The sequence below is a fragment of the Talpa occidentalis genome, unplaced genomic scaffold (assembly GCF_014898055.3).
Source record: "Talpa occidentalis isolate TD23 unplaced genomic scaffold, MPIMG_talOcc4v2.1 talOcc4.8, whole genome shotgun sequence".
NCBI lineage: Eukaryota > Metazoa > Chordata > Mammalia > Eulipotyphla > Talpidae > Talpa > Talpa occidentalis.
In genome coordinates, this window is record NW_023605194.1 from 104069763 (window position 1) to 104084720 (window position 14958).

The window sequence follows — 14958 nt, forward strand, 5'->3', positions numbered from 1 at the left end:
TCCCTGACTTCAGGTGCTAGTAAGGACAAAATGAAACTTCTAAGACTATTTTGGATTCTAAAGTTCTGCCATTATCCAAAAGTATATACATAGGCATTTTTTATTATAACTAATTCTTTACTTTTCCTTGTTTTCCCTTCCTTATGCAACATCTCTGATAAGGTTTGTTGATGGTGCATACACAGAAAGAAACGTGTTGCACAAATGATTACTCCTGGATTGTTTTAAACCTTTGAAGTATCTATTCCAGTTGAAAATTTAGCTTTGATTTTTTTTCAAGGCTATTATTACCCTGTGGCCTGATTAGCAGCTGATCAATGGATAGTTATTACAAGAGATGATTCAGGACATATCTTTGATCCTCTCAACACCAGCACCTTCACATGCTCACACTATTCAAGGCCCTGGGGATACCAAGGTATGGGATTTCATAGAGTTTACATTTTAGTGAGTCAGACAAAAATAAATATAGAAGTACATCCACTAATGTCAGGCAGATATAAGGATGATGGAAAAAAGTAAAATTCTACATGACTTGGGGGTTAACATTACTCTCTTTGAATACTATTCCTTTTGAAAAGGCGTTTTCTGGTACAATTCAAAAGCAACTACCCAAAACCAAAGCATCACTATCCACAGAAAAGAACTGAAATCCAGTATTACAAAACTAGATGTGATGACCTAGACATAAACTGCCCAAATATAGTAGCAAGAAGTCTTAGATAAATACTGATAACTCAACAGAAGGACTTTTTTTTTTGTAAGAAAAACAATTGATATTTTTTGAAATCCAGTAAATGAAATGAAATCTCATAAACAAGTTTTGCGAGACTTGTGAGCTACAATACAACCGATGTTTTCCCCCAAATTATTACAATTTCCCTAGTTTTCCTTTTCTTAACTACATTTACAATGTTAGCTACTTGAAATATGTATACACCTTTTAAGAAGGTGGGGAGAGAGTTAACTGGCTTTTTGTCTGGCTTATCAAGCTTCGAAGTTTATTTTCTTCTAATTCTGAATCTTTGCGTTACAAGATAGGGATGAGAATACTATACTCCTCACTCTCAAAGTAAATAAGTTCCTTCGGCAAAACAGAGACGACGCCACCTTCCAAGTTCTTGCCACAGACGACGTATGTCTACCATGTCTCCAGGGGTGAGCAAGCATTTCCGTTATCCATTCACCTTCCTGCCTGCAGAGCACTGCAGAGAACACCATGTACTACCACGCACAGATGGCGGGCTGGCTCCTGTGCCCAAGGTGTTTACAACGTGCTGTGCTGGTTTTTCTCGTTTTCCACCTCCTGATGCAGGCTGAGACCAGTCCCAGTGATAGCAATGCTATGGCCACTGAAGTGCTGGCGGCCATGCTGCAGGCCCAGAAGCAGAAGGGAAACCCTTCCCTGGAGGGAGAGGCCCAGGGAAGCAGCTGTCAGGGCTCCCACAATCCAGGGGCAGTTTCTTTCTTGACTTTTTTCTGTTTTCACTGCTGATTCATCCCAAGTGCAGTCACCACTGCACACACTGTGTACCTGTGTAGAGAGCCAGAACTCTGAGGTAATCTTTACTCTAAGCCAGAAACGAGGTGCTAGAGCACCCCTAGAAGTCCAGGAGAATCCTAGAAAGCAGAAAAATGGAAAAGGGGATTTACAAAGTCTTTATATCAACTAGCACATAACTTGACCACAACCCCTCGCCATACGTGTACAGGATAGACCCCAAAAAGTACAGAAAAAAACTTCGAGAAATCTATGCAAGATCTTCTGGAAAAAAAGAGAAGTGAATATATTTCCCAATTCATTTTATGGGGTTACTATTACTCTAAGATCAAAGCAAATCAAAGATATTGCAAGAAAATGAAACTACAGACCAATGTTCATTATGAACATAGAAAAAGTCTCAGTAAAATATTAACAAATTGAATTTAGTATTAAAAAAAAGGTTATACATTTCAGTCAAATGGAACTGATACCAGGAATGTGACACTGGATCAACATTTGAAAAATCAATCAATGTAGTTCATTGTATTAACAGACTAAAGAAAAGTTACCATATGGTTACCTCAATAGGTGCAGAATATATGATGAGATTTAAACATCCATTCATGTTTTCTTTAAACATGTCTCGGCTTAACACCCAATGGAAAAGACATGTTTCTCATTGTTCATCATACGCTCTAGTTCTCACCATCAAACACAAAGGTAAGGGTATGAAGAACCAACTTCTATATCAAATTTCTTATGTTGATCTGAATATAAGTATTTGTAAGGTAGGTTGGTTAATCTTTAACCAAACTCTAGGAACAGTTGCCTTCATCAAGAATGCAGAGTCCATGGGGCCTCTTTGGTTGGCGCAGGGGTTAAAGTCTGAGCACTCTGAAGCTATCACCAGCCACTGCAGCCTGATTTGATGCCCGGCCAGGGAGCTGACCCACATGGAGTAGCAGACCTCTCCTGTCTCGCCCACTGCTCCCCTCAGCAGTGTATTTCAGAAGATCCACCTGTTCTGCTTCCCACTCTGTCTCTGGTGAATTCTCTCACCCCCTGTACTTCTGGTACGCACCCACGTTCTTGTATGCATAAATAAATAAAATAAATCTTTTAAAATAAAAAAGGAATGCAGATTCCAGTAGTATTATGCACATCTGCAGAGTTGTGAGCCTAGAATTCCAAATCATATATGATGTTACACAATATTATAAACCATGGTTATTGCAGCAAAAATAATACAGTAATGATAATGAATAAATAACAAATGAATAAATAAATAAAAATTAAAAAATAAAACCAAATAAATAAAAATAACAGTGGAAAACCTTATTTGGAGACCATTTCATAAATTTGTTTAATCACTAAAAAAAAGTCACTAACTGGTTCAAGAAAATGGAGTCTTGCAACTCACTGAAATTTGCTGATTTATCATAAGCTATGTGTATTTGGTGATTTCTTCTTAAAAATACATATTCAATCTGTTGATTTTTAGAACTCCTGTCATCCATTTGGTGATTATGTAATTCCTTTTGTTGAAGCAAATCTCATATGTGTTCATCTGCTTTGAGCTTACATAATTGCTGATTTTTTCATTATACTCTGAAATGAAGCCTCTCATCACAAGGTGATATATTAGTGTTATGAGATCCCGCATCCTGAAGAACTTCCCCAGCACAGATTCCTGCTGTCTCATGCAAAGCACATTCACCAGCAGAAATTTAATGTGTTCAGCCTTACTAATAGCAGAAAGCTAATGACATGAATATGTTAAACTTCTCATTCTCTTTAAATTCTGCCTGAGCAGTTGATGTATACTGTACAGAGCTAGTCAGATGAAAATAGAACAGTAAAAGCAATGTAAATTTTGAACAGTAATAAAAAAAAAAAAAAGAATGCACAGTTCACCACGGTCAGCTAATATATCAGAAAGATCTGTATTCTACAAATTGCTATTATAAGTACTTCTTTTAACCTATGTTAATCATCTATGGATACTTAGGTAATTATCATGCTGACTATCAGACATAGGCCTTGATAACTGAAAACTGTGACTTGTTGACTAGTACACAAATCTCAGAATTTGGCTCTTAGTACTTTTTTATGTCTGAAATATACATAAAAAATCTCTACTTGGAAAGATATTTACATATATAAACATACATACATATAGTTGTATATACGTACATATATGCAGGTGTTTTTATTTTTACTTTTTTTTCAATATATTTGTATTTACTATAGTGCCTGGTCAAAGACGGAAGTGAGTTTTGTGAAAGCAAAATCTTTTTTTTTTTAATTTTTTTTTTTATAGAGGCATGTTTATTTATTTATTTGTTTGTTTGTTTTGTTTATACATGCACTGGGTACAGTCAGAAGTGTGGGAGGGTGAGAGAATTCACCGGAGCCAGAGAAGGGAGCAGAGCAGGCAGAAGGACCGAAATACACTGCTGAGGGGAGCAGCGGGCGGCAGGAGAGGTCTGCGCGCCATGTGGGACCCTCCTCCGGTGGCCGGGGAGCAGCCGGGGATCGAACCGGCGCCACAGAGGCCGCGGGCAGCTTCGCAACCCAGCGCTCAACCGCTGTGCCACCGGGGAGGCCCTGAAAGCAATATCTTAAGAGCTGCTCTGAGGAGGAATCTGGAGGGGAGTGAGCGAAGCAAGCTAAGGCATGTAAGGGAAGCTCAGCTAGGATGTGTCCTACCTGGAGACCACAGGGATCATCCCTCCTTAATGCAAGAGGGCTGGGGTTTTGTTCCCCCGTGTCATTTAGTCTTGGGGAAGGATCTGTAGTAGAAGGAGGAGTGAAAAAGCAGGAGCAAAACCACCCAGCTGAGAAGGATCCCATTTGCCCCAGAGTTAAATCTCTGGGGAAAGATGCTGCTGTGATCTGTTGGCAGCTGATGCAGCAGCAGGGAGTGGGCGCTATGGACTGGTGATGGGTGAGGCAGCAGAAGCATCCAGTTCACCCCACTGGTTTTAAAATAACTATTGAACCCCATCCACGAATGAGATAAAATAAAAGAAATCAAGAACAAGTAGTCGAACCACAAAAATAGCGTGTACAAGGTTGAAATGTATTTGGAATATGCACAAAAAATATCTTTCAACAGGGCTCCTGGTCTTTCCATTTTTTATCTTTTCCTGCCTGGAACATAGTAGGAGGACATTAACTGTGGAATTAAATAGTTATTTGAGATGTTTACTGTTCCCAAAACAATAATCTATTTTTCACATCAACCAAGTAGGTTTCTACAGATTTTCATAGATTCTGTGAACATTCCTGAAAATAATGAGGCCTTGTCGCCATGTGATTGACAATGATAGGCAACATTTTGGAATTCAGTGCTGCCATAGGAAAGTGTTTAATGTGGGGCTTGTTGCTCCTTCCTGGTTAACCTTTTTGTTCTAATGTGTTTTTGGAGCTGAAAAACAATAATACCTGAATACAACTGGATTTATCTTACAGAAATCCAAACATCTAATGTGCATTCATTAAATGTCACAATGTTAGCAAGATAAAAATATTAATGAAATGTAAATGGTAATAATGACATTATTATGACCATTTGTTTTCTACAAGAGGGTCCTGTCTGCTTGCTCAACGTACCAAGCTAATTTCACATAAAAACATAAAAGGGCATTTATGTATTCAAGAATCTAACAAGTCTAGAGGAGTGATTCACTGCCAAGATGAGTGAGTCAGCCTATGTTCTTCCTTCTGCATGAGATAAGTCATTAAGGATGGAACATTCATTTTAAATTGGAGTCATTTCCACAACAGTCTTTTTAGTCTCCCAAAACTCCTGCTGCTTTTTGAGAAGTTTTTTCCTATCCTGGACACCTACTCCTTCCTTCCTACCATGAAGAAGAAATTGAAGCTGACAACATTCCTACACCCCAGAAGTAATTTGGATTCTTGTTTGTTTTATTTGCTTTCACGAAGATCATGTTGTGTGTTAAATTATTAAAGTCCCTGTTGTAATGTATTCTAAACCTCCAACTTCTGAGACTCATTGCTCACATTATAGCTTAAAGTAGAGTTTGTGCTGGAACAGGGCTGATGTATTTGTTATGTTCGAGATTCATTTTATATGTTTCTTTTCTGGCCTGTTCAATGAGTTCCCTCGGAAATCGGTTCATATAATAATATCCACAAAGAGTGAAAACTCAAGTTACTATCAGCCCCGAGTCAAATGATCAGAAATAGAGATGATAAAATTGGTTTTAATGAATTTCTGCCATATATGCTGACCTTGAGGGAGATTCAACTTTTATATTTGCTTTTATTTCCCCCATGTTCTTCTGGCTACACTCTGATGACAACTCATCATGTCCAGATATAGTAAGTGTGATAACGGCAAGACTTTCTGTGTCCCAACTCCCTAATCCAGTGGAAAAAAGTTTTAAACCTACCTACCCAACCAATCACAGAGGAAATATGTATGACTAAATGAGATATTTATGAAAACTCTTGTCCTTATCAAAAGAAAAAGAAGTGTGACACAGATACAAGAGCGAGATAAGTGGTAGCCAAAAAAAAAAAAATTAGTCCTGTGTTATTCCAATAGAAATCTTACTTCATACATTATAACAATATAGGCACTTTTCAGGAATATATTCTCGTCAGCAAGATTTAAACAGAAACAGGAGTCTACTACAATCCTTCCTGATGAAATGTCAACATGAAATAAATCACTGGTAGCTTAAAATGCTTTAAGCAAAACACTACAAGGATCAGTAGTTTTATTGGAATAATCACCACATTTACTTCCAAATTTCCCATTAAACCCACACACTCAACTATTGATATGGATCTACATTATTTTTTATAACCAATAACAGAAAAAAAATCAGTATCTTTAATCTGGCAGATAACAATACTTTTTATATCTGCTGTAGTGTCTGCAAATGAGACAAATCAAAGTGCAGATCATAAGAGAATTTGGAGAACAAATCCCATTATAGAAATGTAATTTACATAAAAATGGAGACTCATTTGTGGAAAGAGCTGAAAGACTTTTACTAAATTGATTTTCCCCCATTAGAAATACAAATTGAAGCAGAAAAAATGTTCTCCATTTTCCCCTCTCTCTTTTATTCAAGTGCATGTTAATACTGAAGATGATAAATCAAATGTTTTTCTTCACATTGGAAGGAGAAGTAAGCGATGGGCTTCTCTGGACACTGAGCTCTAACATAGACTCTTTCCCATGTCATGGACCCACATGGGTCAGTTCTGATAAATGGCATGTGGATGTTTGTAGGTGTATGTGGATATTTCTTGGGGGTGGGGGAAGCACAGAAACAGGGATCTTTTATTTTTTATTTTATTATAAAAGAAACTTTATTATTGGAGATTATTGGAATTAATCTTGCACATACAGAGATTTTGTAATAAGGTGGGGGGGGCAGTTCACTTAGGTTACTCACATCCTACTTCCTCTAGATCATTGTGCATCATTGCAAGAATTCACTTTGTAGCCATTTCTCTTTGACTTACTCTCACCAACTCCCTTGAGATCCAGCAACACAAAATGTTCTTATGGGAATTACCAATTGATTTGTTCTGAAACCTTAATGTGTCCAACAGGGATATTTACATGGCACTATTATATTTGCCCCAAATCATCCTACTGTGTGCATGCTGCAGTTTGACTCCCCTGGGAAACATACTCTCAGAAAGTTTACTGGGCAGGATCCTGAGTTCAACAACCACAGAGGATGAAGGGATCAGGTGTGCACAGAGGCAGCAGTTGGAATGGAAGTTAGTCAAAGACCTCAGATGGGCCTCCACTGGTGGTGCAGTGGTTGAGAGCTTGGTTGCGAGGCTGCCCGCAGCCTCTGCAGCACCAGTTTGATCCCCGGCCGCCGGCGAGGGTCCCACCAAAAAAAAAAAAAAGACCTCAGATGGCCCCACCAGCCTTAGAGAGGGACTCAGTAGAGGCTGTTCAGCCACCAACCTCTCAGCAGCTATGGGAATGAGTGTTTCCATTCTGAGTGGGGGTGGCAGGGACCATGCACCCCAGTATCCATACCAGCATGAGAGCCAACTATGATATGATTGTGTTCACACTTGGGAGGTTCCAAGACCTTGCTTCTTCTATTTCCACTTCCAGTGTTATTTTCTCTAATTGCTCAACATAATGTTTTAAACACTGTCCATTCAGTGTGGTGATGTCAATATGGTTATTGAGCCTGAGACATAATAATATATACTGGTAAATTATTTGTGGAATATTTGTATTTTTAATATGTTTACATTAAAATGTTAACCCAGGGTTTCTCGACAGCTGCACTATTGATATTTTGGACAACATGATTATTATGTGGGGCCCTTTAGTGCATTGTAAAATGTTTAGCAGCAACCCCGGTCTCTACCCAGTAGATGCCAGGAGTACTTTTCCTCACAGTTGTGACAAGCAAACTATCTCCAGACCTCACCAAATGCCGCTGGTGGCAACATTCTCTAACACTTAGCCTCCTGTGAGCCTGTGAGAGAGCCTGCCATGCTCACACCCTCAGGCTCAGCACCTGGGTTTGAGATTATCCAATCTGAACACCCTCTTGCCTTCTGTCACCAAACCAAACTCTTTTTTGAGAACTATGCTGAAAACTGGTGAACGTGTCCCTTCCATAGAGTTGCTGAGGCGTGGGACTGCTCAGGCAGTCAATATTTTTCTGAAATGTTTGTCCTTTACCTTGTGACAAGAAATATGGAACATTTTAGTCACGTGAATCTGGGTAACTAAACAAGTCAGGAGGCTGTTGAGGGCCAGACCCCGGAATCCCAGACATCTCAGACACATCCACCTCCAGGAAGGAACTGAAACAAAGCCACAAGTCATCGCAAGTGAAGCTCAACAAATCACCACTTGACAACCAACCACCACTTGACAAACTATAAAAACTGTGCTGAAGAAAACCTTCTCTGCATAGAGGGGACCTCAGTGTAACTGAGTGGGGAGTGCTCCCCACTCCCCCATCAAGTCTGACCCACAGCCCCAGGGCTGCTTGGTTGTGTTCCCAAGGCTGCCATCCTAATAAAAGATTTTGCTCAGCCAGGTCTCATTCATTCTGGGAAGACACTAGGCTGAAACCTAGTGTCTTTCTTTTCCATGGTATCTTTCTTTTCCACTGTCAACTCTGATGACCCTTTTGAGAGAAGTACAGGGTATGTGTCAGAACCGCGTGAAGGGGCAGTGGACTTGGAAACAGGAAGTGAGTAAATGTTTAAGCACATCTGTCTGTGAGGAATTCCTGTGTCATCTCCACAACAATCTACCTCTGGGGCCAGACAGGTTGAAGGATGATTTAGGGAGTGGAAATATTCTAAATATTTAATAATCAGTAATGACCCTTCACGGGAGGCCCCTGAAAGGCAGGAAGCCAGCCTTCGAGTACAGGTGACACCTGTTCGCACTTAGTCACTCTCTTACCTGGGAAAGGGAACTGGGCACTCCCCTCTGGGCTCTGTGGGTCATATTTCAAATCAGATCTATAGAAATTTGACAACCCAATGGTTGAAAATATATTTAAAATTCATATAAATAAAAACAGAAAACACTTTATTTTTATGTGATGTTCTTCAAAAAAAACAAAACCAATGCTGAAAATCAGGTACTCAAAGAGACAAGAAGTATTTAGCTAAAGGACAGCAGCTGTAAGCCCTTTTATAATGTGCATCTCCATTTTCCCTCGTATATTCATTACCCTTCCTAAGCAAAAAAATCAAACATTGGTCCATGGGGAAATTTGTCCCTACTAATCTGGGCTCAGATTGTGACTTCTACCTTTGGAGTATGGAGCAGAATGGAACAGTGAAGAGATATTTTGAACCAACTCTGCTTTATTTCCTTTGAGTTCTCTAATGGTGAAGTGTTTTGTTTCCAATGCCATTAGGGACGAGGTTAGCTGATAAGGACTAATGGGGTCCTCTATTTTAAAGAATATTGCAAAATAAGAGGATGTGGCTGTTGAAAGGTCATTGGCTTTTAAGATTAGTTATAATTTAGAAACTAAAGTGGGTGAATTTTCCTGTTTTTAGACAAACCTCTTTAAAATAACATTCATCAAACTGTAAATATTGAAATAAAAATGGAATAAACCGATGTGTTTTTATTTTGAAAATAAACTTATTATTTATAGTCAAACAATATGTTTTTCACAATATTTAGAAACTGGTTAAATTTTCAAAAAGTTCCTCATGCGCCTTAGCTCATGTTTGCCACTAGTGGGCACCACGAACAAGGAGCAGAGGTTCAAGGGGCAAAAGCTGTGACAGGAAAGGTATGGAATGAATAAAATATAATTTAAGAGGGACTGGATACTATAGATCATATTTTGTCCAAAAAGATAGTGTTTGGTCTTAAATTTAGTGTCTCCCAAACAAATCTTACCTCTTGTTTTAGGGGAAAATAAGCTGTAGAAATAAGAGTGGAATCTAATCTTATCTAAAGAGTCGCTCGGTGGCCAATATATGGAACAGTTGTTCCATGAGTTTCCCAAGGCTCTGCCCTTGTTTCCACCTCTATTACACTGTTCCCTGGGTGACAATCCAAGGACAATAGTGGACCATCCAATGCCTCTCCCATTAGTTTTGCAATGACCTGGCTCACATGTTATAACCTGGAAACTGTTGGAAAATCAGGGCTATAGTGGAACAAATCCAAAATAGTGCCTCTACATTGTATCTGTGTGATTTTGAGCAAGTGACCTTATCTTCCTGAGAGTCAATGTCCTCTTCTATAAAAGGAAGAGAACACCACATATCAGGCAAGTTCCGAAGATCAGGGATATTTTAAAAGTGTTTGACACATCTTAAGCTCTCAACAAAAAGCAGGTAACTACAAGAGAAGCCTCAGTCTATAACATAGTATCAGATACCCCACTGACCCAGGCAGTGAATGTTGGCCTCAGGTAACGCAACTATGATGTCCAGGCAAAATAAATGTTAACTTCCTTCTACCTCTCAGAAGTCCTCCACATGAGCAGAAGTCCTTTCAATTCATCAATTCATCTATCATCTCTCTGACATGTTCCTACCTGAAGATTAGGCAACTTGTCTGTCCCCTTCTAAGAACTCTGCCCCATCTCTTTTTCTAGGGTTAATTTTTTCCATTGTTAGTGAGAACTAAACAAGATCCAGGTGATCACACTTGAGATTTAATATCAAGAAAATTTTGTCATTCGGTTTTGAATTAAAGCCAATTTTAGAAACGAGGCTCCTCTTTAGCCCAAGTGCTTGTGAGATGACCATTGCTCCTATAAGATAGACTGTTAAGAACTTTCTAGGTGACCCAATAAAGCAACCAGCCAGCCAATACTTGTCATCCTCAGGGACCACACCCTGGCCAATATCTTAATCCTAACCAGATACCCTGCATATTTGGTAACAGGCATGTGCCATTCACACCTCCCACCAGAGGACAATGTGTGTTCACCTGCAGGGAGTGCAGAGGTCAAGACACAGGCAGCCTCTAGCTGAAGTGCCTGCAGGAACTACCCTCCGCTGGAGAGCCCCAGACCACAATGCAGAGCTCACTAAGTTCAGATAATCCAAAGGGGAACTTCAAACCAAAGTCTGATCATCAGCTGACATCTCTGTACCCCAATAAGATGCTTCATTACTGATACCAGCTTCTTGGGCAGAGGCTGGCCTTGGTTGGTTCCATCTCAATGCTCACTTTCCAGACAACTCAAATGGTACAGGTAACCATTTGGCACTATTTCCTCTAGCTGGGAATCTTAGCACAGGTCATGGCACTTATCCCAAATGAGGAAAGCAACCCCTGCTAACGCATTTTCCTTCTACCGTTCATCTGTCGACCAGGAGCATTTTCTTTGGCTGACAATCTGGACTCCAAAGATACCTCTTTGGAGTCTTTAGTCTCTTTTTAATTTTTCCAGAGAAAGACTTTCAACAATAGCATCAACAATACAATACTTACCTATGTACCAGCCCTTAGAATTTTCAACATTTTCATATACAATGGAGTTATTAAACTTTTTTGACACAAACTGTGCATTGAGCAGAAAAAGGGAAATAAAACAACTTAGTAATTCTGCATTTCACAAGACAAGTTGGTCTTTATAAGGATTTGATGCAGGCAAGCCTGAAACAGTCAACTGCATGTTGCAGAAAACTGAAAAGAATGTTTGACTTTAGAAGTTTCATGACCTGTGACAAAGAAGTGGAAGATTTTGTCTAGGTTCTCAGGTGAGTAGGTGTGGATGATTTCGTTCAAGGAAGAAATTGAACCATTAATGCCAAATTATGGGAACTGATAAAATCATAGGCAATGAGCAGAATACAAAGAGCCAACAAGTTAGAAATTACATAAAATTCTAGACTGATTTAATTTTTAAATGTAATCCCTTTAAGGAATTGTATGCTATATATCACATTACACATTTTTGCATCTCTAAGTACACTTTATGGTCAGGGCTATGTTCACAAACACAAGAATATTGTCCTTTCTGTATGGATGAATTGATAGATTTTCACGGCTATTTTGGCTGTACATTTGTTATTTTGCTTCATGTTGTAACAATAGCACACCCCCGCATGTGAGATTTAATTCCACTGCTCCTTCTTGCAATGACATTTCTGGGGTGTGCGAAAAAGCAGCAGAATAGGACTGGTATCTGGAAGAACTGATAACAACACATCCTAACATTCTGATTCCTATGGAATTTCTGCACAAGACTTTAAAAGGAGAAGGAAGGAAAGCTTTTTTGAACATCTACTCAATCTAAAAACCATGTGCGTATTCGCTTAGTCGATGTTCATCAGGTGGTCATTATTATCCCCACACTTTTGGATGAAGAACAGATTCAGAAGGGTTGGGTGACTTGCCAAATTGCGCTACTTGTGAATGCTACTGCAGGGTCAATAAGTTAAAAATCAGGCTTTTTCTGCCCTCCCACCATTTTATGACTGGCACCTGTGATCTTGCACCTGTAATTATGGGCATCTGGGACAGAGGGCATGGGGCATGCATATATGTAAATAGGGATGCCTGTGCCAAGGGTGAGGGGCTAAGGTGTCACTCTGAGGCGGTATGATGACCACAGAGAGAGGCGAGAGCTAGAGACATACAGAGAGAGAGAAAGCTGGTCTGTCCCCTGATTGAGCATTAAAGGCCTGTAAAAATCCACCAAAGGCTCCCAAACAACTACAAACACATATGAGCTCTCCACACAAAAGCATATGTACCCCTGTACCCACAAACTCAGCAAAGTCCTACCTCTCCCTCTAGAAGCAACCCTTCAAGATATTTGCAAGAACATTTCCAGAATAGATACAACACTATTCTGGTGATGGACTCACCTAACTCTGCAGGGAGACTAAATGGAAAAGTCCTCAGTTAAGTCAGGGAACTGAGCCCGTGCACTGTCCGGCAGTGATAGGCGACAGGGTTTGCTGCATTCTTAGCCTCCCCTCACACCACACCAGGAGCGTCTGTGGAGTCTCCACTGAGTATATGCCTCGTGTTTCGTGGAAGGTATTCCTCACGGCCCCTGACTGTCTTAGGAGTCCTTCGCTGTGCATCCACTAACAGTACTTGAAGCTCTTGCCTTAGCTGCTTCTGGAATGGGGATTCCTGACTTGTTAACCAAATATCACAAAAACCTGATTAGGTCATTCCTGTGGTTAACTCTTTGTAGAAGGTAAGGCAAGGCAGGCCCACATGTACATCGCACAGTCTATGTTGACAAATTAATTGTGGACTATGTAAGAGTGAGGCATCACCAAGCCTTGTGTGTATGTTCTGTTAAAATTCCTTGAGCAAATGAAAGTAGTTTAATCATGCAAACAAAACTGAATTTAGCTTATTTTTCTCGACTAAACCAATTTGGCTCATTTCATGTTTGTATCTTTGGAAATCATAGGCAAAACTCCCCAGATTGATTATAAAGTAACCTCTGAACAAACCATTCCCTATTTAAGACTGCCTTCCCACACTGTAAGTTCCTGCATAACAATGTGGCCCTGAATCTCATTCCATACTTTGGTTTGTCCCAGGTTTACATATTGTCTTTTTGGTGGGGGCACAATAAAGTTTTATTAATTAGCACTTGGGTGACACATTGGCTTTACTTCAGTTTTTTCTGAACTTTGTGACAGTACCATATTGAAATTAGACTAGATATCACTTCTGATAGAGAAGATAATTATTTAATTCTGGAAGTGGGCAGCCATTCCTATGACATTGCCTTATACCCACAGGATGAAAAGTTCTTGCATGCAGGAAGAAAGCTGCCAGGGGTACTAGGCTATTCAAGGGGTTGTTTGAGTCCAATTTCCTATGCTTCTTTATCCCAGAAACTTTAGGGAAACTTGTTATCAAATGAGTCTTTGGGATGAGGGTGGAATAGGAGGCATGAATTCTAGACAGAGTGTGGGGGAGACTGCAGCAATGTCAAAGCCAGACAGGGCACGACAAGGGTAGGAAGAGGAATAAGAATTAGCTGGAGCCAACTAAGCCTCCATCCAGCAGGCAGCCCTGGCAGGTCTGTGGGTGGTTGAATGAGAAAAACAATAGGGACAAATGATGGGCCAAGGAAACAGAGGATTTCTACCTACTGCTGTGCTCCAAGGTTTTCAAATCATCAGGCAGATGACATCAAGAGCGGGCTCCTGATAGGTCTTCCTCTGCAGATACCCCCCTGAAAGTAATATGAACGTTCATATCACACCATTTTGCTTTTATAAAATTTATACGTTAGGACAAGTTTTCACTAACAATGAAATCCGAAATGGATTTCCACTTTTAGGACAAAGCAAAAAGCACAAACCATTTTGAGTGATGGTTTTGCAGCAGCCTTTCTGGAGGCTGAGCCAGGAGAGGGGCCCCCATGCTCCTGCCCTAGGAACTGCTTTACACAAGCTGTGCACCAACCAGGCATTTCCTATATGTGAACGTGATATGAGAGGCTTCATATGTTATTTGTTGTGATTTGGTAGGTTATTTTGGGGTCTGGCAATGCTCAAAAATTTTATAAATCAATGGTAACAGCTTCTTCACTTTACCCATTTTGGATTATGAAAGGTATTACAGGAATGCACTATTTTCAGACTGAGGAGGTAGAGGATTGAAATTGACTTTTGGGTCAGAGAGACCTGGGTTCCAGTGCCCCATTGTCATTCACCAGCTGAGTAATCTAGGAGATTTACTTGATAGGTCAGAGCTTCAGTTTCTTCATGGAAATGGTAATACAGTACCAACTTTGCAAAAGTTACACAGATAAATAAAACAGGCATGAAAATTACTATTAGTAATAAGTATTCAATAGATATTTGTTCTTCTCTTCGTCCCCTTCTCCCTAGCTTAGAATTTAAAAAGAAGCCTCACCTGTTCTTCCATTTTTTCCGTGATCCTAGGCTTTTTACTGGAGATTTATGACTTAAGGTCTCTCTGAGTGGTGTGTGGGTGTTACCTGGCGGTGGATCCAAGGAGGGGTCTC